At 39.7% G+C, this 26968-nt stretch overlaps 1 pseudogene; it reads right to left on the reverse strand.

The window, feature by feature from the left end:
- LOC104234976 (rDNA transcriptional regulator pol5-like) overlaps positions 1–24829 on the reverse strand; it is a 48001-nt pseudogene extending 23172 nt beyond the window's left edge.
- Positions 24830–26968: the final 2139 nt, after the last annotated feature.

Consider the following 26968-nt stretch of genomic DNA (forward strand, 5'->3'; position numbering starts at 1 on the left):
TTATTTTTAGCCTCACGGTGGGTGTCAAACTGTTTACCGTAAAAATGGTAATAACAATTAAATTTGATTTAGTGAATCTAAAAATACGTGATCTATTTTTATGCTAGTTATTAGGAAGTTGATGCTAAATGAAAGACTTATAAACGAAATAAGAGCTTAAGAGTGAGGTGTTAATCAAATCGAATCTCTGTCAATTGGTGCCTCATGCTTATTTGAGGGCCTCGGGGTCGAGTCTGAAGCTCGGCAGGGAGCTTATCGAAGGCAGTCGATGATGAATAACAGTTACAAATAGATCAAAGGAGGCTCTTTATGGCCAATAACAAGCAATAAATGAAGAACAATGAATAGATCACAATAAATACGAGCAATAAATAAAGTAATAAGATCAAGAGAATATGTTAGAGAGCAAAGAGAATATTCTTGTATATTTAGTATGGAGCAACATATGTTTACAAATGAGAAGGATCTCCTTTATATAAGAGGGGGAATCCCAACATAGTACAAGTACATTTATTACAAAGATATGGAGATGGGACACCTAACTAATGCCACGATACGAGGCTCAGATTAGCCTAACGGATTTTGTCGATTCTAGCTTCACGCCTTGGGAACTCCCCATTTTCTTCCCGTAACCGTCGAAATCATACAGTCCCGAGGTCGAGTGTTGATGACCCTCGAGGGATGAAACTCGACCATGATTTCGAGCCTTCGAGGTGTCATAACGATGGAAAATTGGACCCTTCGGTTTTACCGTATACAAGAAGTATCCATACACTATTATGACCCAAGTTCTCCCTCCATGAATTATCGTGACGACACCTAGTCTCTACGACTACGTAAGCCTAACAAATTGCGGAAAAAGGAAATGAAATACGAAACCTGAATATTAAGGGTAAAACATAATAAAAGAGTTTAAAATGCCGCTCGGCATATACAATACACACTCTCAAAACTGAATCAAATTTCCAAAGCTCGGAATCTCATGAAATCACAAGCTATAGAAAACTACACAGTGTTCTAATTCTAGAATGTCTAATTAAAAGTAAATACACGAAGTCTAAAGCTAGAGGGGAGAATAAAGAGGGACTTCTAGGTTAGTGGACGCAGCAGATATACCTCGAAAACACTGGTATCGCCCGCCTCACCGATAGAACGGCTGATCAGAAGAACCTGGACATGCACACGAAAAACATGTGAAGGAAAGGGCATGAGTACACCACAACGGTACCTAGTAAGTGCTCAGCCTAACCTCGGTCAAGTAGTGATGAGAAAGGTTAGGGCCCTACTGGTTATATATATATATATATATATATAATAAAACAAGGTAAAACAGTATGAATTGCGACAGTATAATTAAAAATACTAACAGTCAATAAAGAGTAAAATCACAAACAGAATATAACTCAGTACACAGAGATAGCAATAGCAGATCTCGCAGGATATCGTCCCGTAGTCCCAGACGTAAATGTACAAAGGATCTCCCGGGATATTGTCCGGTAGTCCCAAACGTAAATGTGCAGAGGATCTACCGAGATATCATTCCATAGTCCGAATCATAAATATGCAGGGGAATCTCCTGTAATGCCAATCCGTAGTCCCAAAGTAAATATCCAGTATAGGGGAATCTTCTGGGATGTCGTCCTATAGTCCCAAATATAAATGTGTAGGGGGATCTCCCGGAATACCGATCCGTATTCCCAGAGTAAACATGTAGGGGGATCTCCCGGGATATCGTCCCAAAGTCCCAAAGTAAACACACAACAGTCTCAAAAAAAGAGTTTATTGTTCTTTTCAAGTTCATACCAAGAAAACAGAGATTTCTGTCCTAAACATGCTGCACATAATTCAAGTAAACATTATAAGCAGATAGAACAACTACATCACTTAAGCATGCTTTCCTAAGCTAAACAGTAGACTTTAAAAATACAAGTAGTGTTCAACAAAAAGGAAACACAGATATTTACTTAATGAAAATGGGGTTTTCCAACAATTAGAACGTGTATGCACTCGTGACCTCATGTACACGACATTTATATAACAACAATACCGAATCCTAAGGGGAGTTCCCCCACACAAGGTTAGGCAATCCACATACCTCGAACCAGCTCAAAATAAATTCGAAATCACGCTCTTGGCACGAGTACCCAATTTCGAGTGGCCCAAATCCAATGGTCTTCTCTTCAAAATCCCCACAGAATCGCCTTCCCCCGGGATCCAATTTGATTTTCTAAGTTATGAACTCAAACCCTCGATTTTTCATATTTCTGCCCAGCGATTTCTGCATCTGCGAGGGTCCTACCGCACCTGCAGTCCCTCTTCTACAGTCAATACACCGCACCTGCGAAATTTCATTAACTCTACAGATACCGCACATGCGGTCCTTTACACGTAGATGCAATTCCTCTTCTGCGGTCCATGGGCCGCATCTGCGTACACTCCCTTTATGACTTAGACCGCACCTGCGGTCCGTGCTCTGCAAGTGCGAAACCAACAGGTTCAGCAAAGTTCAGAAAGTCCTAGGTCCAATTCAACATCCGTTAAGCATTCGAAACTCACCAGAGGGCCTCAGAACCCCAACCAAACATGCCAACCAATCCTAAAGCATCATACGGACTCAATACAACTCTCAAATAACATAAAACAATACTAAAACCACGAATCACCCTCCAATCCAAGCCTAATGAACTTGAAATCTCAAGAATTCTACAATTGATGCCGAAACCAACCAAACCATGTCCTATTGACCCCAAATTTTACACACAAGTCATATTCAACACTACAGAACTATTCAAACTTACGGAATTGGATTCCAACCCCGATATAAAAATCTCACTATCAATCTGGAAACTTCAAACATTCAGCTTTCGGCATTTCAAGCCTAAATAAGCTACGGATCTCCAAAATAATCTGAACAAGCCCGTAAGCCCGAAATCACCCAACGCAGCTAAAAAAATTGATGTAATTCCATTCTAAAGCCATCTTCACACCGTTCTAACTACAGCCCGAATTCTAAAGCTTAATCTCTTATTTAGGGACTAAGTTTCCCAAAATACTCCAAAACTCAAACGAAACTTCCAGCAATTCACAATAGTAGAAACAAACATGGGGAAAGTAGTTAATAGGGGATCTGGGTGTTAATTCTCAAAATGACTGGCCGGGTCATTACATACTCCCCCTCTTAAAATATTTGTTCGTCGTCGAATAAGGATAGAGACGTACTTGAAGTGGTGAAAAGATGAGGGTAACAGCTGTGCATATCCTGGTTAGTCTCCTACGTCGCCTGCTCAGCCGACTAACCCCGCCACTGAACCTTCACTAATGCAATTCTCTTTAACCTCAGCTTCCGAACTTGCCTATCCAATATAGCCACTGCCTCCTCAATATAAGATAGATCCTTGTCCAACTGGACTGAACTGAAATCCAACACGTGCGACGGATAACCTTGATACCTCTAAAGCATCAAAACATAAAATACCGGATGAACTCCTGCCAAGCTGGGAGGTAAGACAAGCTCTTAAGCAACCTCCCCAACACGATACAATATCTCAAAAGGACCAATAAACCCCGGACTCAATTTCCCCATCTTCCCAAATCTTATAATGCCCTTCATAGGTGAAACTCGAAGCAAGACCCGCTCTCCAACCATATAGGAAACATCACGAACCTTCTGGTCCGCATAACTCTTCTATCTAGATTGGGCTGTGCAGAGTCTATCCTGAATCACCTTAACCTTCTCCAAGGCGTCCTGAACCAAGTTTGTGACCAATAATCTAGCCTCACCCCGTTCAAACCAACCCACTGGGGATCTTCACTTCCTACCATACAAAAGCTCGTACGGTGCCATCTGAATGATGGACTGGTAACTGTTGTTGTAGGCAAACTCTGCCAGTGGCAAGAACTGATCCTAAGAACCTCTAAACTCCATCACACATGCATGAAACATATCCTCAAGAATTTGAATAGTGCACTCAGATTGTCCGTCCGTCTGGGGGTGATCTCTACCCGAGTTCCCAACTCATGCTGTACCCCCCTCCAAAACTGTGATATGAACTGAGTACCTCTAACTGAAATGATAGAAACTGGAATACCATACAGACGAACAATCTCCCGAACATAAATCTCTGTCAACCGCTCCGAAAAATAGGTAGTACACACAGGAATGAAGTGCACGGACTTGGTCAGCCGATCCACAATCACCAAAATGGCATCGAACTTCTTCAAAGTCCGTAGGAGTCCAACTACAAAGTCCATGGTAATCCGCTCCCACTTCCACCCTGGAATCTCTATCTGCTGAAGAAAGCCACCTAGTCTCTATTGCTCATACTTAACTTGCTGACAATTGAGGCACCATGCTACAAACCCAACTAAATCTTACTTCATCTGCCTCGAAAAATAGTGCTACCTCAAATCCTGGTACATATCAACGACACCCGGATGGATGGAATTTCGCGAACTGTGGGCCTCCTCTAAAATCAACTTTTGAAGACTGTCAACATTGGGTACACATACCCGACCCTGCATCCTCAATACCCCATCATCACCATTGGTAACATCTCTAAGGTCGAGGAGGTAGAGGTTGCCCTAGAAGGAGAGGCCAGGCCAGATATTATGCTTTTCCTGCCCGTACTGAGGCTGTTGCCTCTGATTCTTTCATCACAGGTATTATCCTAGTTTTTCATAGAGATACATCAGTTCTATTCGATCCAGGATCCACTTATTCTTATGTGTCCTCTTATTTTTCCTCGCATTTGGGCGTATCTCGAGATTCTTTGAGTTCCCCTGTTTATGTTTCTACTCCTGCGGGAGATTCTCTTGTTTGTGTACCGCGTTTATCGGTCGTGTTTGATATCTCTTAGTGATTTTGAGACCAGAGCCGATTTATTATTGCTTAGCATGGTAGATTTTGATGTTATCTTGGGCATAGACTTGTTGTTGCCCCATTATTATATTCTTGATTGTCTTGCCAAAACTGTGATGCTGGTTATACAAGGTGTACCATGAGTAGAGTGGAGGGGTACCGTAGATCACACTCCCAGTAGAGTTATTTAATTCCTTAAGGCTCAACGAATGGTTGAGAAGGGGTGTGACGCGTATCTAGCTTATGTGAGAGATCTTAGTATTGATACCCCTACAGTTGATTCAGTCATAGTAGTAGGGTATTTCTCTGATGTGTTTCCAGTTGATCTTCTGGGCATGCTGCCCGACAGAGCTATTTATTTTTGCATTGATCTGTTGCCGGGCACTCAGCCCATTTCTATTCCTCCTTATCTTATGGCTCCTCCCGAATTGAAGAAGTTGAAGGAGCAGTTATCGGAATTACTTGATAAGGGTTTTATTCGGCCCAGTGTATCACCTTGGGGTTCTATGCGTATGTGCATTGATTATCGTAAGTTGAACAAAGTTATGATGAAGAACTGATATCCTCTACCTCGTATTGATGACCTGTTTGATCAGTTATATGGTGCTCGTGTGTTTTCTAAGATTGACTTACATTCAAGTTATCATCAATTGAAGATTCGGGATTCGAATATCCCGAAGACTGCCTTTAGGACTCGGTATTGTCATTGCGTGTTCCTTGTTATGACATTTGGGTTGACCAACGCCCCAGCGACCTTTATGCATTTGATGCATAATTTATTTCGGTCATATCTTGACTCATTCATTATTGTCTTTATATATGACACTCTAGTATACTCCTGGAGTTGGGAAGATCATGAGCACCACCTGAGGACAGTACTTTAGACTTTGATAGAAAAGAAGTTATATGCAAAGTTCTCGAAATATGAGTTCTGGTTAGATTCTGTGGCATTCTTGGGTCACTTGGTATCGAGTAAAGGGATCAAGGTGGATTCAAAGAAAGTGTAAGTAGTGCAGAGTTGGCGAAAACCATCCTCATCTACAGAGATCCATAGTTTTCTTGGCTTGGCAGGTTATTACCGTCGATTTGTTAAGGGATTTTCATCTATTGCAGCACCTATGACCAGGATGATCCACAAGGGTGCTCCATTCAAGTGGACGGAAGAGTGTGAGGAGAACTTCAAGAGGCTCAAGACATCTTTGACTACAGCCCCAATATTGATATTACCTACAGGTTCGGGGTCTTATATAGTCTATTTTGCTGCCTCGAGGATTGGCCTTAGAGCAGTATTGGTCAGGACGGTAGGGTGATTCCCTACGCGTCCAAACAGCTGAAGGTGCATGAGAAGAATTATCCTTTCCATGATCTCGAGTTAGCTATTATTATTCATGCCTTGAAGATCTAAAGTCATTATTTGTAAAGTGTTCTTTGTGAGATCTATACTGATCACCGGAGTTTGGAGCATATGTTTAACCAGAAGGACCTTAATTTACGTGAGAAGAGGTGGTTAGAGCTGCTGAAGGACTATGATACCACTATCTTATATCACCCGGGCAAGGCCAATGTGGTGTCGATGTTTTGAGTCGCCCCGCGGAGAGTTTGGGGAGTTTTGCTTATCTACTGGCAACTGAGAGGCCTATAGCGATGGATGTTCAGGCCTTATCCAGTCAGTTTGTGTTATTCGATATTTCGGAGCCCAGTCGGGTCCTTGCTTGTGTGATTTCTCGGTCTTCCTTGTTTGATCGTATCCGAGAGCGTTAGTGTATGGCTAAGAAGTCTGTGGAGGTGCACCCCTCCTAAGTCTGTGGCAGTCTCTCACCATATCACGTGTGTCGCCACACTCAAAACAAGCTCTAGGGGGACGTGGGGGCTATGACTGGCTCAGGCCAGGTCTGCTGGACTTTCCACTAAAAGCACCTCTAGGTACTGGAAGTGAATAATAAGGCTCCAGAGGTATATGAGGAGCTGGAATACCATTGGCTGCTAGAAGAGCTGAATGAACTAGGTGGCTCATATAACCCCTACCATGATGAACTACAAGTGGGGCACGTGCACCAGAGTAATGGCCCGACTCTAGAGACCTCTTGGCCTCTCTCTCCTCTATATCCGAGCATGTATGTACTCTACTCTTCTAGCAATGCTCACCACCTGCTGATAAGAGATAGCCATCTCCAACTCTCGAGCCTTACTGGACTTGATGCTGGGAATAAGCCCCTCAATAAACCAGCAAACACTCTCACGAACCTTAGAAATCAAGGCCGGTGCATGCCTAGCCAAATCAGTAAAACGAACAACATACTACGAAACGATCATAATACCCTAGCGCAAATGCTCAAACTCTTCGTACCATGCATCCTTGAAACTTTGAGGAACATACTCCCTCGAAGTATACCACCACTGATAGACTGCTCCTCGAAGATGGAAGGCAGTGAAAGAAATCCCAATCGATCCTGATATACCCATAGTGCAGAGGATATGATAGCACTCCTCCAGAAATCCCAGAGCACCGTTTGATGCTAGACCACTGAATATAGGAGGCTTGTACTTCTTGAACCTTTCAAGCCTCCGCTGCTCATACTCTGAAGCTGCTGCCCTGTCCTCGGTCTGAACTGAGGCTACAGGTGGTACCGGTATAACCTCTGGGAGCTGGTCAACCTGAACCCACTGCTTAGGAGTGCGGGCGGTAGGAGTTTGTGCTCCCTCCCAGCCTAAGATGTGGCTGCAGAAAGGGGTGGTGTACATGCTCATGAACTGTGCAAATGTCTCCCGAAGAGTTGGAGTAGTAGTTGCAGTAGGCGTATCAGGTGTCTAATTTCCGGTTGGAGCTGCTGGTGGCTCCTCTGTGGCCGCTCGCGTGAGTGCTCTGGTTGTACCACGTGCGCTCCTCGGCCTCTACCCTAGCCCCCACCTTTGACGGCTCTAGTAGGGGGCACGAGTACCTCGTTATCTCCGGTAGCACGTGTCCTAACCATCTATAAGATTAGAGAAGATAGAAGTTTAGAATTTTGATATCAAAATCTCGCACAACAAGGAAATCAAATGAAGTGGAATTTTCCTAACAATTACATTGCCTCTCATAGATAAGTACAGACGTCTTCATACCGATTTGTGAGATTCCAATAAACGGGCTTGTGATTCATGACTCCTATGAACCTAGAGCTCTGATACCAACTTGCCACGACCCAAGTTCTCCCTCCATGAACTGTAGTGAGGGCACCTAGTCCCTACGACTAGGTAAGCCTAACAATTTGTAGAAAAATGAAATGAAATAAGAAACTGGCAAATTGCGGGTAAAACATAATAAAAGAGTAAAAAATGCCGCTCGGCATATACAATACACAGTCTAAAAACTGAATCAAATTCCTAAAACTTGGAATTTTATGAAATCACAAGCTATAGAAAACTACACAGTGTTCTATCATCAGAATGTCTAATCAAAAGTAAATACAGGAAATCTAAAGCTAGAGGGGAGAATAGAGAGGGACTTCTAGGTCTGAGGAAATGACAGATATACCTCGAAGTCTCTGATATCGCCCGCCTCACTGATAGAACGATTGAGTAGAAGAACCTGAATTTGCACACAAAAAACATGTGCAGGAAAGGGCATGAGTACATCACAGCGGTACCCAGTAAGTGCCAAGCCTAACCTCGATCGAGTAGTGACGAGGAATGTCAGGGCCATACTAGTTATATATATGTAAAACAAGGTAAAACTATATGAAGTGCGATAGTATAATTAAAAATACTAACAGTCGATAAAGAGTAAAATCACAGACAGAATATAACTCAGTACACAGAGATAGCAACAGGGGATCTCCCAGGATATCGTCCCGTAGTCCCAAACGTAAATATGCAGAGGATCTCCGGGGATATCGTCCCATAGTCCCAAATGTAAATGTGTAGAGGATCTACCGGGATATTGTCCCGTAGTCTGAATCGTAAATATGCAGGGGAATCTCCCGGAATGACAATCCATTATCCTAAAGTAAATATCCAGTACATGGGAATCTCCCGGGATGTCGTCCCGTAGTCCTAAATATAAATGTGCAGGGGATCTCCAGGAATACCTATCTGTAGTCCCTAAGTAAACACACAATAGTCTCAAGAAAAGAGTCTGCAATTCTTTTCAAGTTCATACCAAGAAAACAGAGATTTCTGTCCTAAACATGCTGCATAGAATTCAAGTACACAGTTTAAGTAGATAGAACAACTACATCAATTAAGCATGCTTTCCTAAGCTAAACATTAGGCTTTAAAAATACAAGTAGTGTTCCACAAAAAGGAAACACAGATATTTACTTGATTAAAATAGGGATTTCCAACAATTAGCATGTGTACGCACTGGTCACCTCCCGTACACGGCCTTTATATAACAACAATACCAATTCTAAATAGAGTTCCCCCCCACAAGGTTAGGTAAGCCACTTACCTCGAACAAGCTCAAAATCAGTCCGAAATCATGATCTTGCCACGAGTATCCAACTCTTAGTGGCCCAAATACAATGGTTTTTTCTTCAAAATCCCCACATAATCGCCTTCCCCCGAGCTCCAATTTGATTTTCAATTTATAAACTCAAACCCTCGATTTTGCATATTTCTGCCCAGCGATTTCCGCATTTGCGAGGGTCCTACCACACCTGCGGTCCCGTTTCTGTGGTAAATACACCACACTTATGAAATTTCATTAATTTTCAAGATATCGCATATGCGGTCCTTTACACGCAGATACGGTTCCACTTATGTGGTCCATGGGCCGCATCTGCATCCACTCCCTTTATGCCTTAGAACACACATACGGTATCGTAACCACTTCTGCAGCGCCGCACCTGCAGTCCATGCTCCGCTGGTGCGAAACCAACAGGTTCAGCAACATTCAGAAATTCCTAAGTCCAATTCAACTTTCGTTAAGCATCCAAAACTCACTCGAGGCCCCCGGGACCTCAATCAAACATGCCAACCAATCCTAAAACATCATACAAACAAATTCCAACTCTCAAATCACATCAAACAAAGCTAAAACCACGAATCACCCTCCAATCCAAGCCTAATGAACTTGAAATCTCAAGAATTCTACAACCAATGCCGAAAGCTACCAATCCATGTCTGATTGACCTCAAATTTTGTACACAAGTCACATTCAACATTACAGAACTATTCTAACTTTCAAAATCGGATTCCAACCCCGATATCAAAATCTCACTATCAATCCGGAAACTTTAAAAAATCAACTTTCGTCCTTTCATGCCTAAATAAGCTACGGACCTCCAAAACACAATCCGAATATGCCCCTAAGCCCAAAATCACCCAATGGAGCTAACGAAATTGACGGAATTCCATTATGAAGCCGTCTTCACATTGATCCAACTACGGTTCAAATTCTAAATCTTAAGCTCTTATTTAGGGACTAAGTGTTTCAAACACTCCGATACTCAAACGAAACTTCCTGACAATTCACAATAGTAGAACAAACCCGGGGAAAGAATTTAATAGGGGATCGGGGTGTTAATTCTCAAACCGTCTGGGTCGTTACATACATGTATCTTAAGGTTGTGATGTCTCAGTTGGACCCTTCTCTGGAGGAGGAAATAAGTAGGGAGATCTAAATTTCATGTCTTCTTCGGCCTCTCAAGTCATTTCTTTCACATTGTTGTTTCTCGAAAGTACATTCACCGAAACTAAGTCTTTAGTTCTCAATCTCCGAACATGTCTATCTAATATAGCAATGAGAATCGAGTTAGTGAAGCATTATGATAAGATGTAATACATGGATGACAACAGTAGATCAAAAATATGGCAGTATTACAGAGTTTATAGTCATGTGATGGAAAAGACGAGAAGTGACAGGCCTTGAGACAACAAAAGAGGATAGGCCATAAAGTCACATCCACATTTCGAGAAATAAGTTCATGACTCAAACATGAATACCATAGGAAAAAGTTATACACCAAAATAATAGAAATCAATATGGGCTGGTGAACAAGATAAACTAAGCATGAATTAGGGATGAGTGATTTGATAATGGTTGACATCATAAGAATTTCATATTTCGTTACGGCGATAATATAATAGACAACAAAAGAAGATTCATGAGAAATTCAGAGAATGGTCATTCATGAAGTCACTTTCCTAAAGCAAGCAATGTGAGCAAAGTTAAGCTTAAGGGATGGTAAGTGCCAGTTATACTAAGTTTCACCCTCGTGAGTATGGAATTTTGTTATCCTTGGTACAGAAGTATTACCGCAAGGCGAGTAAGGGTCATCGATGATGTGAAAAGACACCAAAGATGAAGTGGTAAAACATCTATAGGTAGATCGTCGTAGCACTGAATCTTAGTACTCCCCAAAGGAGGGAATATGGAGTGATGTGGCAGTAAGTCAAAGTTAAGTGGTTCTAGTAACTATGGAATGCGATAAAAATGAGAAAGGGATGAGATTGCACTTATTCAAATCCTTCAGATATGCTACCATTCAAGAACATTATCTAAACACGACATCAAAGAGAAAAAGTAAGGATTCCTACCCGTGACATTATTGATAGATAAGGAGCCAGTGCGGGACGTAAGTTAAGACAAAGGAAATGATCCAAGAAAAGATTACGCGGAATATTATTATGAGGATGGGCTAACGAGTAGTTAGTAGGTTATTCAGGAAGGACCTACTTATGGATAGAAAAGAGGATACAAACAAATCAATAGATCGTGCAAGATAAATAGAGTGAACCCCAACATGGGGAATTCAGTCTCGCAGACATGACATCGTCACCTTGAGAAATATTCAGATAAGAGTTGGGGTAGTTAACGATACCATATGAGTGTTGTGGAAATAAAAGAGAGTTCCACTAGGAAGTCAAAACTTCAATTCAGAAGCAACCATACGAGCACATAAGTGTGAAGGTAAGTAACTAAGGACAACTATAGGTGAGTACAAACATCAAAAATCCTGTCGGGTAAACGATATAACAAGCTTGTAACTTTACATGAGCTAGAAGGTCTCCCTAAGTACTACAACGAAAGACTAGATGAGGAAATAAGGAAGAAGGCTTCAACCTAAGAACAATGACCTAAAGAGGAAATGGTCGTGTAACAACAGTCTCATAACAACATTGCATGCACTCCATAAGAAAATGGCACCTACCCTAGCTAATGAATGAGAAGTAAAATCAGAAGTGATGTTCAAGGTCACAAGAGTTGTATGAAATTCCAATATGCGTGGACACTAAGATAAGCTAAGTATGAATGCAAAAAAGGGGCAAAAAGACCATGAAAAGTAGTTGTTTACGTTTGAAGAAAGCTAAGATGGAACAAAAAGAATTATTCGATTATTGATCCAGAGTTAGTTACGTTAACAGAAAGAATTGAGCCCAAGTCATAGATGAAGGATTGAATTGTTCAAAAATTGTATCATGGATATTCCTTAGTGCCCATAAAAGGTTAAACCGAATAATTAATACCATGAACTGTTGATCGGGATATAACTTAAGCCTACATAAAGAACAATCAGAAGAAGAAGGAAACTAAGAGTTACATCGACGAAGTAAATCAAGAATCCAATTATTGGACCAAGAAATTATAGGAATCATGATTGAGAACTTAGCATAATCACTCTTAATATCAGAGGTGCACGAGAGTACAACAACCATATTCTATAATAGGTTTACGATAAAGCTAGTTAGAAAATACCAGCCTCATAAGAATTCAGTATGGAGTTCCCACCGGATCGTTTAGGCACTAGAGGTGCAAGTACGATAATAGGGCTTCAAGTTGTGGATGTGAATCATACCTATATGGAAAGGATGATATGGAAGAGATAGAACAATTTGATGCGATATTTTAAGGTAAGTAAAGTAAAGGTGAACGACGTATGAGATACTCAAAGGTAGAATGTTGTGAATAGTCCATACTTTAAATAGAAGGCTAAAAACACTAGGATTCAGTATCCAGGAATGTTAGTGGCGTCGTCAGTGACATATCATCCAGCCTATGGTTTCTAGGTACCGAGGGATCTAGTTAAGAGAGTAAAAAAGAGTTAGAGACAATGTGATGTCTCTCTTGATGTTCCAGAATAATAGAAAGAAAACTATGGTGCAAGCAAGTTGAAGGAAGGTTGCGAGTAGTATAAATGGATATGTATGGGTCGCAAGCTAAAGTATGGTAGAGCGACAAGGTTGTTGGAAGACAGGAGTAAGGATAAAAAAAGGCGAGTGAGAAGGTGACAAGAATGGATAAGCCCTCGGGATTAACCCCATGAAAATGAGAGAGAGCTGATGGGTTCTATAAATTATATAAAGCTCATTATAGCCTGAATGAGCTCAAAAGAGTCTAAGACTATTAGCATTTAGACGAAATGGAATGTTGACCTGGTAATAAAATGAGGGTATAATTGTGACAGATAAAGGATGACGTTTGAGCCTTCGTTTGAATAATGATTTGAAGAAAATAAGAGACGGAGAAAATATTTCGCCGATGGCATGAGATTAGAATACCCCCAATAAGGTGAATCACATTGAGATACTATGAAATACGATTATGGAAATCACTTCAAATATTCCTCAATACAACGTAAGCCATAGTGGCAAGGTATTACATAAGATGTTTCAAGTTACCAATGGTATATTGTAGATCAATATTAAGGCAAATCAATAATGGATGGACAAAAGTCACAAAGTATGAGATGAGATTAGGTCGTCATTCTTAAAATGAACAATAATAAGGAAGCATTAAAGGGCTCAAATTTATACATATGGGACAAGCAACAAGAGTAAGATGGAATTTGGTAGTAGACATTAGCAACGATAAATCAAAGTAAGAGTTGTGGTATAGTATGACCTATCTAGATATAGTAAAATCACACGGTTAAATAACCAGTTCTTTGAGACAAGATATAGAAATATTCATAAGTTCAATAAAGTACCAAGCAAAGAACCTTAGTACACCTACAAATGCCCAAAGGGATATTTTATCAAGTTTTGTATATGTTTGCAAAGTGAGGCCTAGAGATTGGCTAGAAGCTGGAGGAAAAAAAGGAAAGAAGAGTCGCATAGGCGCACTTACAAGGTCAGTATCATACAAGCTGCATGACAGAAGGTAGCAATAGTTACGAGATTGGAAAGGTTTCGACCCCAAGTCTTAGTATGAGAAAAAGGACTTAAGGGGGGAATGCCCTAGCCTTTGGACTTATTCACAGAACAGTTTCCTAGATGGCAAGATGAGTACTAAAGTATTCGCAAGAGCTATAGGTTATGATAATGATAAATGCATCGGTCAACATTCAACAACGAATGTTTCAATGGGGGGAATGATGTTACATCCCGCATTTTTAGATGTTAAAGTTTCGTCGTAAGTTAATCGACGTAAGCTCGGGAATGAGATTATTTTAAGATTATACGTATTATATTATTTCAAGCAACTGATAAGTAAATTTATGAAGGTGAGAGGGTAAGCAAATCCATGAAAATGAACTTCATCAATTTTTTGCATTTTGAGATAAAATACGGTCTGGGCTATAAATACCCGGTTTTTATGGACTAGTGTTATACAAGGTATCACATGACCATGATAGTAAAGTGCATGAAGTGTGTTAAAAGTGAGTAGTATTTTAAGTAATTTAAGATAATTCTTAATTATATGGGTAATTGGTTAGTGGGAGATTAACAAGATAATCAAGAGATTGGTGGATAATTATTGGGTAGATAAACATTAACCAACGTGGCAGCAAAATGAGTCTTCATTAAAGCCAAAGTATAACTCTTATATCATGTAATTAGGTGGCAAACTTTAAGGGATTTTTGTGGCCAAGTCATCCCAAAGAAATGGGGACCACAACCCATGATCTTAAAGGTTTTTCCTACAATATGAAATGGTATAGATTGGCTTGCTAAGTACAGATTGAATTCAAAAAACAAGATTTATTTTGACTCTTTTCCAAAGTGAGATAAAGTAACGTGAGTTTGCTTCAACAAGAACATTTATATACATGTAACGTGACTTCTTCAATAAAAAAAATTCATACGAAACTATTTAGCATAATAGCAACGGGATTTTCCGGTTCTAAGGGAGTACGATGCAATCTTTCTGAGAAATATCATACAAATTCCCCTACTTCGATCCTCCATTACATTTTTATCGCAATTGATGTATGTTAGAGGGATTGTCAAGAGAATCGGTTCAGATATGTTAAGGCTATCCCATCTTTCCTTTTGGCATGATCCATACGATACAAACAAAACGAGCAAATGCACAACTTCCATAAATGATTCTATTCATAGAAATACTAGAGATGACTATGTTTTTGAATCCCTATGTATCATATTATTCTATCATATATTCATGGGTCTAAAAAATACGTAAGTTAGTAAAGTTTATTTCATGATATTAATCAGAGGCATAATGGTCTTATGACGTACCGAGAGGTTTTATTAACGTATTTCATATGCATTTCATGCATTTATACATGCACATTGACCCATGACCATATGGCATTATATACGCATAATATATATATATATATATATATATATATATATATATATATATATATATATATATATATATATATATATATATGTATGTATATATAAATGTATGTGTATATATATATGGGATATGAGAAAGGTTATGGCGTTATATACGCACCACCACCTGATCAGTTGGTATACATTGATAATTTTTCCCATAGTGGCCGAGATGATATGATGGGATGCCCTCAGAGGATTGATGATGTTATGAGCACATGTACCTATGCACGACATGACATTCGTACGCATATGCATGGAACTATAAGTATTTCATGATTTGTAGAGTTATCCAGACTTGCATGTCGAGTGTTTTACTCCATATTTCTCTCATGTCTCTAATTTTACTAATTTTTATTCCTTACATACTCGGTACATTATTTGTACTGACGTCCCTTTTTCTTGGGGACGCTGGGTTTCATGCCCGTAGGTCTCAATAGACAGCTCGAGAGTCATCCAAGCAGGCTATCAGCTCAATGGAAGATGTTGGCGCACTCTATTTGCTCCGGAGTTGCTTGTTTGGTCAGTTTGATTTAGACGTGTAGTGTTTGGTATGGTGGGGCCATATCCTGACCTTTATTATAAGTATGTACTCTTAGAGGCTTGTAGACAGATATCATGTATACAAGTATTTGTATGGCCTTGTCGGCTTATATCTAAAGTATATAATGGATCACATTGGCCTTATAGGCCCGTATGTCACATGTATAAGTTTTTATATTAGGTTGGATCGCCTTATATTGAGTATTCCCCTACGTTTATTATGGTTAGCCCAAGATGGCCCGTTTGGCCCATTTGCCAATGAAATCACAATAAGAAAGATATGTTATGTTGGTACTCGATTAAGTAAGTTACCGGATGCCCGTGATAAAGCCCATCGGTTTGGGTCGTCACAAAAGTGACCTTAGCATTAGGATGTGCTGCAGTAAAACCACATGAATTCGAAGGGATTATGTCTATTACTAGGTTATGGAGGGTTTGATACATTTTTATTATAAGACTCTATAAGTTTAACAATCTTAATACCATTAAATATTTTGTTAGTGTGGTATTTTGTTTTAAGTGGAGTATTTTCGTAAAAGTTTTATAAATATAATTTTGGATAGTTACCATTATTACTATTTTCGAATATGGTAAATTATACTCATAATATAAAAAATTTATGAGATTTTCTTTATTGTAAAGATGGAAATTAGTTTCTCGCAAGAAAAATAAGGTTATCTTTTTACCATTTTAAGAATTAAGCGTACGAAATCTTTTACTTTTTATATGGGATTAGGAAAATTAGAAGTTGGGAAAATATGTGCATTTTTTTACATGGATGTTTAAATGAAATAATAGTATATGTATTGATTTTATATGGTACCACATGACAATGATAGTAAAGTATATTATAGAAAGGTGTATAAAGTGTATTAAAAGTGAGTAGTATTTTAAGTAAGTGAAAATAATTCTTAATTATGTGGATAATTGGCTAATTATTAGGTAATGAGATATTACCTAGTTAATTAATAGTTAGTGGTTATCTTTGGATAAAGACTAAGGTCTTTGTATAAAGATTTAAAATCAACTAACTGGCAGCCCCAAAGTGTCTTGATTTAAAGACCATATTGTGACTATTACTATAATTAATAAGGTGGCAACATTTAATATTGCATGGATATGAATAAAATTGTGTTCAATGTTAAGAACCAAGGCTTCTGTTTATAAACAAGGGAAATGATTGTCTATTATTGCACCTATCCCAACTCTTCTAAATGGGCAAAAAAGGATTTATGGAATGTTAATAGAGGATACTATATGAATGACTGAGGCTAGCTGTGAGATTGTAGTTTTTTAAAAGAAGCTTATACAAAATATATGATGTATTAGTTGAATTACTAGTGGCATCACTTACGAAAACTTGGAGGCTGACACTAAAAAAATGAATGCAATCTCCTACCAAAGTTTTAGATCACTGACTATACCAGTAGTCCAGTTTAATAAGATGTTGCTTCTGTCTTGTTTCAAGGTCTTCATACACAAGTGAACAATTATAGATTTTAAGTTTTATAAGCTGATCATGCAGTTGGTGAAACCGAGAAGCTTATATATTAGTTTAATTACATGAATCACTTTTAATTGGTGGTGGGGTTTAATGGGATTGACGAATTATATTCTATCTGAGAAATAAGTAACAAGTTTAAGATGATACTTAGGATATTTTTCTCGCAAGCTCTCATGTACATGTGCTGCAACATCCAAGTAAGTTATTGTGTTGGCGTTGAAGTGCAAAATGCATCGGGTATTTCTTCTTAGTGATGTAAATTAATGTGAAGCTATCAAGAATGCAACCCAAGTTTGATCCAATGTTTATGACCATGAACGAGCTCGTATAAGCATTTGAGGTTAGATGTTTATCAGAAGGATTTACTAGTCGTAGTCATCCAAAGATGGAATTGAGGTATTTTAAGACTATTCCTTACTTCTCTTTGGCATGACCCAAGTAGCGATACGTAAATGTAATGCTATTCCATAAGTGGTTCTACTCTTAGAAGTTAAGGATATCTACATTATTTATTCCTATAAAGTGATATTCAAGCATGTCTAAATATGTACTGATTCCCCATATGTTCTATTACCATATTGTCTATTCAAGGATCTCATAATATTCCAAAAGATCATATTGTCTTACTTCATTATGCATTGCATTCATTTATATATATGCATTTACCCACGACTCAAACGGCGTTATACACACACACACACATACCACACACACACACACACACATATATGTATATATATATATATGTATGTATGTATGTATATAAGATATGGAAAAATGTTATGGCGTTATATATGCACCACCACCTGATCAGCTAGTATACGTTGATGATTTTGCCTACAGTGGTCGAGATAATATGATGGGATGCCCATAGAGGCTTGATGATGTTATGAACACATGTACCTATACACGACATGACATTCATATGCATATGCATGACAATATAAGTATTTCATAATTTACAAAGCTACCCAGACTTACAGGTTAAGTCCTTTACTCCATGTTTCTTCCATGTCCTTTATACACTGATTTACATGCCTTGCATACTCTGTACATTATTCGTAATGACGTCCTTTTGTTGGGGATGCTGCATTCATGCCTGCAGGTATTGATAATCAGTCTGACAAGCCTTCATAGTAGATGAGATTGGTTTTAGTTAAGGATCGGTAAGACTCCACCTCATTCGTAGTGCAGCCGAGTCTATGAGTCATCATGTCAGAAGTTTTCTACAGACTTATGGGTAGGCTGGCACCCTGTCCTATTTGATATCAAATAATCTTATAGGCTTTCTAGACAGAGGTTAATCTTGTATAGTATGTCAGAGGCCTTGACGACCCATATGTATTCATGTTTTAAGAAAAATTATTCAGTGATATTGTATTTTCTCACGTACAGTTGTACATCATGAGTTGTGGCCATGTGGGCCCATGATAGTTACAAAAGGAATAAGTCCATCTAACTCAAACTATGTATGTTCTTGTTTTAGTCGAACGATCATAAGTTACAGAGTAGTTCGCTAGGGCCAGCACAGCACAGGGTGCCAGCCACACCTCCCCAGGTTTGGGGTATGACAATGACTATAGTATCACATTAATATTCATCTACATATCATGTCTATAAGACCTTAATTGACTAATTGGCTATTATTGTTGCTATTTTTATCACGTCATTCACTTAGAAAATATGCCAATAGGAATCAAACGATAAATCTGCCAACTATTGGAACCTAGCTATAAAGTATTGCTACTCACTTAGAAATCATGCCAATAGGAACAAACACGAGTAATTCTAAATCATTCCAATGGTTTTTCATTGCCCCATTGCGTAAATCACTTAGAGATCATGTCTATAGGTCTTGATAACTTATAATCTGTAATCTCAACGATCAGCATAACAGTACCAGATACGCTTAAACTGTGCAGTCGTTTAGAAACCATCTCTATAAGTTTAAAGTGACGCCTCGAATCTGAAACTACTTGTACACTTGAAATCAAATCACATAGAAACCATATCTATAAGGCTTTATGACTTTAATTCTGATACTATCTAATTGGAAAATCTGCTTGCGTGCATTTGTTGTCTAAGTGTGGAGCTTAACTTGAGTCTTTAACTGCCTTTACATGAAGTCCTATTTGTTTTGTATGTCGCCTAGTTTTATCATTTTGAGCAGCCTAAGTAAAGTCTAGAACCACCTAAATAGAGGTCCCAAGCGTCCTGGACCATAGGCATAGGACGGGTAGTGCACGCATAGGGTACAACTTAGAATTGAATTAGAGTGCCTTTAGGTAAACAACTTTAACATAGTAATGGGGTAGCAGGAGATGATAGTCTGTGCCCTTTTAATAATATGAGTAACTCCCTATTCCAAGGGAGTTGCAAAGTAAAATTTATGTTGTACGGGGTGATCCTTTATGCTAAAAAACTTCGGAGCCCCCCTTTCTTTATACACTTAGTCATATAATATAGACCGTTATAGTTATATCATTGTAATCCTTAAGATTTTATATCAATTATCATTCTGTTATAATAAAACTCTTTGACCTTTTATTTTCTTCGCTTATGTGATCATCTTGCCTAATTATAATTCACATCGTCTTAAGTTCGGCCGGGACCCACATTTGTGGACCTTAAAGAGTGCCTAACGCCTTCTCTTTGAGGTAATTTGAGCCTTTACCTGATCTTTAGTGGTGTTGACTAGTAAAAAAGAGTTATCTACATAATATGTGCCCTAACACATCTTTAAAATCGTTAGGTGGCGACTCTTCTTCTTTCGCGAGTAAATGGGATGCGATAAGGGTTATTCTCACTAAAATCAAGCATTGGTTAACATAATCAACTTAGGCATATAATCCAAGAATCAAAGGGTTCAAATCAACCTAAAATCTTCTCATAACGAAACTAATCAACCCGCAAATCATAAAACCACAAATGCACATATGTGAAGCATAAAAAGGGGAAACGGGGCGCAAATACACAAATTGACTGGTCAGATCGTTACATTCTCCTCCTCTTAAAATAAATGTTCATCCTTGAACGTGAATAATGAAATACATGAAATGATGAAAAGGTGTGGATAATGACTCCACATGTCGTGCTCGGCCTCCCGTGTCTCCTCCTCGACCGTATGACCGCTCCATTAGACATTCACTTAAGCAATATACTTTGACCTCAGCTTTCGGACCTGCCTATCCAAGATGGTCACCGGACCCTCAACATAAGTCATATACTTGTCCAATTGGACTAAGATGAGATATTTTACATGGTACGAATCATGATAATACTTCCGGAGCATTGAAATTTGGAACATGTCACGACCCTAACCCCGAACCTGGTCGTGATGGCGCCTCTTGTGAAGACAAGGCCAGCCAATTAAACCCAATTCACTCTTTAAAACAGTTTAACAAGATAAAAATAGTCTAAGCATGATTTAATGATAATAGGTAGCGGAAATACAACCCGACACAACCCTAACCGGGGTGTCACAAGTCACGAGCATCTACTAGGGTATAAATACAACTGAAAATCTGAAGTGTACAAATACAGACTAATGGAATGAAGAGAGAGAAAAGCGGTGCTGCGAACGTCGGCAACTACCCTGCTAACCTCTGATGATTCTGCATCTGACCAGCCAATACCCGCTACTGAGTTCAGAAATACCTGAATCTGCACACAAGGTGCAGGGAGTAAAGTGAGTACTCCAAAGCAAATCATGTAAAGCATATCAGGATGCTGTATAGAAGAAGTTCAAATCCAGTAAGAAAGCAGTGAAGCTGTAAAATCTCTTAAAACATCTTAGCTCAGTTTGAAACTTCTTTGAAAATGACTTTTTCAACAGTTATGCGAATGAATGCAGAACCATTAGTGCAGATAAGCACATAAATCCGCCCCTCGGGCACGAATACACAATTTAAACAGGTAAATGGCATGCAAATAAGAAAAGATAAGCACATAAGGTTTGCCCCTCGGGCACAATGTCATCAAATCCGCCCTTTGGGCAATGTCTTAGAACAGTACTAGCCCCTCGGGCTCAATCTCAGAACAATACCAGCCCCTCGGGCTCAATCTCACATCACAATGGGTACCCGTGCTCACTAGGGGTGTACAGTCTCCGGAGGGGCTCCTTACGGCCCAAGCGCAATTTCAAGCCATCTCATGGCATCAAATCTAGGCCCTTGGCCTCATATCAATCAACAAGCCACTCGTGGCGTACATATCTCAGGCCCTCAGCCTTATAATCAAATCAGTATCTCACTGCTGCGGCGTGTAGCCCGATCCAAAAGTATCCTCACAATACAGGCCCTCGGTCTTACTCAGTCAAAAATCACGTAATCCAATCGGGCAACAGTAAAACATGATGCTCAGCCCAAAATGTTATTTGAAATATCATTTCAAGTGTTAAAGCAAAATAAACTTGGCTGAGTTTTAAAAACAGTGGAAAATAACATGACTGAGTTCAAGTATAAAATCAATATAGTGAGGAAATATCAACAACAATTCCCGAAGGGTTCAAATAGCTGGCACTAAGCCCAAATGTGACATTCAGCCCAAATAATGATGATAGCAATTAGTTTTCAGTAAAATACGCGGTAAAATCATCAATTGGGATGGACCAAGTCATAATCCTCAATAGTACACGACCCCACACTCGTCATCAAGCGTGTGCCACACCTTAATAAGGCACTACGATGTGCAATCCGGGGTTTCAAACACTCAGAGCATCATTTACAATCATTACTCACCTCGAACCGGCTAAATCTCTATCTCACAATGACTTTTCCCCTCGAATCGACCTCGACGCGCGTCAAATCTATCCAAAATCAGAACGAGTACGTCAAAATATGCTACGGGAACAAAGCCCAAGCGAAAACAATCAACAAAGGGCACAAATCCCGAAATTACCAAAACCTGAGTACCGGGACCACTTCTCGAAACTCAGAAATTTTTACATCAATAGATTCCTCATCTTCCCACGAGTCTATGCATATCAAGAATACAAAAATCGGAGTTCAAATGACCCCTCAAATCCTCAATTTAAGGCCTCTTAACTCAAGCCCTAATCCTTCATTTTTAGCATTTTAATTCATTTAATTTCATCCTTAATCCATGAAATACTACCATAGAAATATTTTTTAGGTCCAAAAATCCTTACCTTAACGAGGTTTCCTTGAAATCCCTCTTCCAAATCGTCCAAAAGCTCTCAAGTCGAAGTCAAAAATGGTGGAATAACTCAAACTCACGAAATAAAATGACTTATATGTTCTGCCGAGGCCTTTCTGCATCTGCGGCATTTTAACCACATCTGCGGTACCGCATTTGCGGTCTACCCTCCGCATCTACGGAAATCACTTAAGGGACCAGAATCCGCATCTGCGATGAAAACTCCGCATCTGCGACTCCGCAGATGCGACAATACTGATCGCTTCTGCTGTCCCTGCCAAATTCCTCCTCGTCCACTTCTGCGGCCATTCCAATGCATATGCGGCACCGCACCTGCGGTCCCCAAACCGCAGGTGCGAAAATACCAGAAGCAGCAATATCGGCTGCTGCAACAAAATTCCAATTTCTTTCCTAATCATCCGAAATCACCTCGAGGCCCTCGGGACCTCAACCAAACATGCCAACATATCCCATAACCTCATTCAAACTTGTTTCAACCTTCGGAAAACACCAAACATCATCAAAATGACAAATTTGCATCGGATTCAAGCCTAAGGATCCCAAAATCTTCTAGATTACGCTTTAGATAAGAAACCCAACCAAACCACGTCCGAATGATCTGAAATTTTACACACACATCCCAAATTATACAACGAAGCTACTGCATTTCTTGGAATTCCATTCCGACCTCTATATCAAAATCTCACCTATCAACCGGAAAACGCCGAAATCTCAATTTCGCCAATTCAAGCCTAAACCTTCCACGGACTTCCAAAATGCATTCCGATCACGCTCCGAAGTCCCAAATAACCTAACAGAGCTAACCAAATAATAAAAATTCCAATCCGAGATCATATACAAACAAGTCAAATATTGGTCAAACCTTTCAAATTTCAAGCTTCAAATTAGGAAGTATTCTTCCAAGTTTATTCCGATTATCCTGAAAACCAAAACTAACGATTTACATAAGTCATATTACATTACATGGGGAAAGTAATGCCCGAGAACTAGCTAGAAAATGCAAAAGCTCAAAACAACCGGTCGGGTCATTATAGAACACCTAGTGAATTGCCGATAGGCTGGGCGACAACTTGTAGGCCACCTTACCAATATTCTCAAGGATCTCAACAAGTTTGATATACCCAAGGATCAACTTGCCCTTCTTTCCAAACCTCATCACACCCTTCATGGGTTAAACCCAAAGCAAAACCTATCTCAAACCTTAAATGCTACATCACGAACCTTTCGATCAGCATAACTCTTTTGTCTAGACTGGGTTGTACTAAGCCGATCCTGAATCAACTTGACTTTATCTAAGGCATCTCGAGTAAAATATGTGCCAAAAACCTAGCCTCTCCTGGCTCAAACCAACCAATTGGAGAACGACGTAATCTCCCATATATGGCCTTATAAGGAGCCATCTGAATACCCGATTGATAGTTGGTTTTGTAGACGAACACCACAAGCGGCAAGAACTTATCCTAAGAACTCCCGAAATCCATAGCACAGGCATGAAACACATCCTCTAATATATTAATAGTGCGTTTGGATTGTCCATCCATTTGAGGGTAAAATATTGTAGTCAACTCAACCTGTGTGCCTAATTCACCCTACACAGCCCTCCAAGAACTGATGTGAATTGTGTGCCTCGGTCGGAGATAATGGACACCGACACGCTGTGGAGACGAATAATCTCACAAATATAAAATTAAACCAGCTGATATGAAGAATATGTATCCACCACTGGGTTGAAATGAGCCGACTTGGTCAACCTATCCACAATAACCCAAACTACGTCAAATTTCGTCAAGGTCCATGAGAGCCCAAAAAGGAAATCCATGGTAACAAGCTCCTACTTCCACTCGGGAATCTCAAGTCTCTAAAGCAAACCACCCGGCCTCTCTTGCTTGTATATGACCTATTGATAGTTTAGGCACTAAGCCACATATGCTACTATTTCTTTCTTCATTCTCCTCCACTGGCAGTGTTAGCTCAAATCCTAATACTTTGTAGCGGCTCTCGAATGAATGGAACACTGCAAACTGTGGGCCTCCTTGAAATCAACTCACGTAAACCATCCACATTGTGCACATATAGCAGCCCTGCATCTGCAACACCCTGTCATCTCCAATAGAAACCTCCTTGGCATCACCGTGTTGTACCATGTCCTTAAGGACATGACAATGGGGGTCATCATACTGACGCTCTCTAATACACTCATATAAAGAAGATCGATAAACCACATAGGCAAGAACCATCCTGAGCTTCACAACATCCAATCTAGTAAACTAACTAGCAAAGGCCTAAACATCCAGGTCTAGTGTCCTCTCTACTACTAGTAGATATGCTAAACTGCCCAAATTCTACGCCTGACTACTCAAGGCATCTTCCACCATATTGGCCTTTCTGGATAATATAGAAAAGTGATATCATTATATTTAAGGAACTCTAACCATCTCCGCTGTTGCAAGTTAAGATCATTTTTCTTGAACATATGTTGGAGACTCCAGTGGTCGGTATAGACCACACATGGTACAACGTACAAATAATTCCCTTAAATCTTCAATATATGAACAATAGCTGCCAATTCCAAGTCATGGACCGGATAATTCTTCTCATGAACCTTCAACTACTGAGATGTGTAGGAAGTCTTCTGATCATTCTTCATAAACACCACGCCAAGCCCAATACACGATGCATCACAATACATAGTGTAAGACCCCGAGCCTATAGGCAACACCAACATTTGGGATGTACTCAAACAATCTTTGAGATTTTAAAAGCTTTCCTAAAACTCCTCAGACCATCTGAAAAGAACACCCTTCTAGGACAATGTAGTCATAGGTGCAGAAATGGATGAGAAACCCTCCACAAAACGGTGATAATACCCGGCCAAACAAAGAAAACTTTGAATCTCAGTAACTGAAGACGGTATGGGCCAACTCTGAACTGCTTCAATCTTCTTCGGTTCCACCTTGCTTCCCTCAGCCGACACCACATGACCCAAAAAACACCATCGAATCAAGCAAGAATTCACACAAAAAGTTTTGCATATAACTTCTTCTCTCTCAGGTTCTGGAGCACGATCCTCAAATGCTACTCATGATCATTGTTTACCGTAAAATGGTAATAAAAATTAAATTTGTTGATGGGACTCTAAAAATACATGATCTATTTTATGCTAGTCATTAGAGTAGTGGATGCTAGATATGTGAAAATAAAGGTGAAATGCGAGCTAAAACAATGTTACAATCAAACCGATGAGTTAATTATCCGGGCCTCGGGCTAACCGATGAAGGGCCTCGAGGTCGATGTCTGTGCTCAGGCTCGAGATATTGAGGGTAACGAGAAGGGACTAACAGTTAGAATATAATTAAAAGAGGCTTTTTATGCCAATATCTAGCAATAAATGAAGAACAAGTGTGAAAGAAATAAATGAAAGAGGTAGTCTCGAGCGAGTAAGTTAGAGAGAAAAGAAAGAGAGAGTTGTTATTGATCTTGTGTAGAATTGTTGGAGCAAAAATAGCCCTTTACAAAGTGATGAGGATCCCTTTTATATAGGAGGGGAAATACAACATAGTATATAATGCATTAATTGTAAAGGTACGGAGATGGGATGGCTAGACATGATACCAGACTCTGTCGGTGTTTCCCGCTCGCCTTGGAAATTCCCCTTCCTTAGCACTGTCGTTGGATCGAGCATAAATGAACATCGAGGGAGTGAACTTTACCGCAACCCCACAGCCTCGAGGTCTCGATATGACTTCCCGAAACTCCTTAATGATGAGAAATTGGATCCTCTGATTTTACCGTATACAGATAGTCTTCGCGTTTCCTGGAATGAAGTAATAGGAAACGATCTTAAGCCATCGTTTTGAGGACATCATTTCTGTGACATCAACCGATAAGAGCATTAAATGCCATGTTCCAGAAAACCATGCCAAGGTCGCTATCAAATGCGATAATTGAGGAACCCACGAACTGCCATTGGCTCGTCCTTTCCGCTGCCCATGCACTTCCTATAAATGCATCGACTGTTTGAAACTACTTATTTTCACCCCATCTTCAACTTCGCAAGTCAGAACCCATCGCCTTTTACATTCTTACATCTTGTTTTAGAGAAATTTTTACCATTGATATGGCTAGGACCTCTAGAACGGTTCCTCGACGGAACGAAGCTGCATCATCGTCCCGGTCGCCTAAAGAGAAAGCCAGACCGATTCCATCCTTGTTACAGTGTACTCCACCTAATCTCAATACGTCAAAGAATTTCAACATCGATACCACTTTTTCCACAACGGGCCAGTGTGAGCATGTGTCCTGATACATTAGCGTCATGACCAACATACAAACGGTGAGGATAGACTGCCGATGGAGCGAGACAGTAGGGGTGGAGA

Source organism: Nicotiana sylvestris, chromosome 9, assembly GCF_000393655.2.
Source record: "Nicotiana sylvestris chromosome 9, ASM39365v2, whole genome shotgun sequence".
In the NCBI taxonomy this organism is placed as follows: Eukaryota; Viridiplantae; Streptophyta; class Magnoliopsida; order Solanales; family Solanaceae; genus Nicotiana; species Nicotiana sylvestris.